This window comes from Pteropus alecto, unplaced genomic scaffold, assembly GCF_000325575.1.
Source record: "Pteropus alecto unplaced genomic scaffold, ASM32557v1 scaffold11, whole genome shotgun sequence".
NCBI classification, from domain to species: domain Eukaryota; kingdom Metazoa; phylum Chordata; class Mammalia; order Chiroptera; family Pteropodidae; genus Pteropus; species Pteropus alecto.
The window spans coordinates 2,683,093-2,685,699 of record NW_006431956.1 but is presented as its reverse complement, the minus strand read 5'-3'; the positions used below and the strand labels follow the sequence as shown (position 1 = coordinate 2,685,699).

Genomic DNA, 2,607 nt, shown 5'->3' with positions numbered 1-2,607 from the left:
TGTATCAAAATCAATCACTAATCTTTACTGAACGTTTACCGTAGTCAGGAACTCTTAGAGCTTTATGTGCATTTAATCCACAAAGAAATCCAGTAGGTTAGGTACTCCTGCTATCCCTGTTTCCAGAAGGTTATGATTCTCAGTAGCTAGGACAAGTTTACGCAGTGGGTGAGTGCTACATCGGGCAGCCAATGGCTTGAGGGGAAAAAAGAAATTTTTGAATTCCAAAAGCTTGCTTTTCATTTGAAATGTTAACTTCTGGAGACTCTGATTATAGAGTCCATCTCACAAACCAAAGTGTGAGAGGGCTGCACAACGAAGTCAGAGTAATTTTCCCGTGCAGAGCGGACTGAGCACGATCTGGTCTGTGGGAAGGAGACTAGAGAAATCTGGTTGGAGAAAAGAGAACTAAAGGCTAGCATAGGACAACTTTCCCTTCTGCCGTGAGCGAGCATCTGAAGGTTTCATATGTGTGTGTCCAAGAGGTGACCAAAAGCAGCATCCAACTGAAAGCTTCAGGATCATAACAAAGGAATCTAACTGGTATACAAAGCACAAGTCGTGCAGTGTGAATAAGCAGACATCAGAGGTGGGTGTGGTCAGAGCAAGGTGAAAACCCAAGGCTTGGATACCAAACAGAACCATCGACCAACCCCTGATGCCAGGAAAATACCCTCTTCTCTTCCCTTCCGGTGACAAGCAAGAAGTCAGAAATGAAGAGGGAGAAAATAGGAAGAATTCTCATTTGTTTAGCTACTCACAGGAATACATATTTAGATAGGAGGTGACTGAATCGCTGCCACAAAGGTCACACACTTCTGTTCCTGCGTGGAAACAGCAATGTTCTGCAGGAGAGAACGACTCTGGCCCGAATCCGTGTTTGCTCACTACAAAACCAGCAAAAACAAACACACACAGAATATCTCTCTCTCATTCTCATTGAAAGGTTTACTATTTTCTGTAACGTTTTCCCTGTTGCACAGGTTTATCTGCAGCAGTGGCTCTCCCAGCTCTTGCCATTATGTTCCCTGTTCTCTGTCTCATCCACCATAAATCGGCATTTACAAAGACAGGAGTCCATAGTCTTGACACTCTCTCCAGCCTTTTGTTACGAGCTGTACGAGCACAGGTCCCACATTCCCCTTTATGGGGATTTACAGTTTTCAAAACATTTTTAGCATCTTCTTCATTATGTTCTGAAAAGAAGCAAATATATATATATAAATTTACATATCTATATGCATATATATATATACATATTTTAAAGTCTGCTGTTAAAAAAATAAAAAGAATCAACAAATGCCAGAAACTCATTATGGAACAGATATGGATCTATAAACAGTGACCTCTAAAACCCTGTCCCTTCCGATTGGAGATAGGGTCCAGAATCTAAACTTCACAAAATAGTCTTGTGAACCCTAGGAATGCTTAAGGCCCATATAGGCATCTTATCATCTGCAAACTGCCAGTATACCATCTCTAGGTGGGCCTGGGTTTGTTTGATATTAAATTATACAAATACTGAATTAATTAATTAATTAAATTGTTTGGTTATTTTTTAGTGAGGCAACCCTTGGTTGACCTCATAGATTGCAAGGACCTTATCAGCTTACAATCCCTTATTTTTTATTTTTATTTTTTATTTTTTACGCCTACAGCACCTAGTCTTCCTAGGTGGTCTCCCATCCAAGTACTAACCAGGCCCAACCCTGCTTAGCTTCTGAGATCAGCCGGGATCAGGCTTGTTCAGGGCGGCATGCCTTAGACATGAATACTGAATTTAAACCACATAAACTCAAAAAAACAAAAATAATGTGAAATCTAGATACTATTGAGGATATCAGGTATGCCATATAAAACAGCAACCACTTTAGAAAAACCACCTAGTAATCTAAAGGAAAAATGCCTAGGAAAAATGCATAGGAAGAATATGGAAATAATACCTGCCCCAGTGCCTCAGAGCTCTGGCTATTAACACAGAGACTATGCACGTAAAAGGAGTAAATGTGACCTTTTATCCTGTGAGTCACATGGGTCTGAACTCAGGATGTTGGACAATAGACGCCATCAGCATACTGTGGGGTAATTAGGAGGAAGCTGTTCCAAGGAAGCAGAAAATGATGGGAAGGGCAGAAAAAAAATGGGACCTGGATTCCAGGCATAATGTTCTTTGGAAAGTGGGAAGAGAATTTTTTAAAAACCACCTGTGAGCTTAGGGAGAGAAGAAAAATTCAAGAATCAAATGAACAGTCTAAAGGATGAACCTAGGAGCAGATAGGACAGGATTCAAGAACTAGATAGGTAGCTTGTTGGAACGCACAATGCTTAGATCCAGTCTCCATTCACCATTTATCTTAGAATCTTACAGAAATAATTTCTAAAGGTAAAAATTAGTTTATCTCATAGCTTTTTTTCCGCTTAGAAATAGAGTTTCTAGGAAGGAGAAGCCATGGAAAATAAAAAATGATAATAAGAAAGTCCAGTTTCAAAATATTACCCCATCTTACTTGATAATCCTAAATCTAATTTAACTTGTAGAAAATTCATAATTGGATATAAAAAAACTTTATAATTGGATATTAAAAAACCTAAATTTTAAATACATGT

At 39.0% G+C, this 2,607-nt stretch overlaps 1 pseudogene; it reads right to left on the bottom strand.

Moving 5' to 3' along the window:
- Positions 1-1,649: 1,649 nt before the first annotated feature.
- On the bottom strand, positions 1,650-1,767 carry LOC112475654 (annotated as a pseudogene).
- Positions 1,768-2,607: the final 840 nt, after the last annotated feature.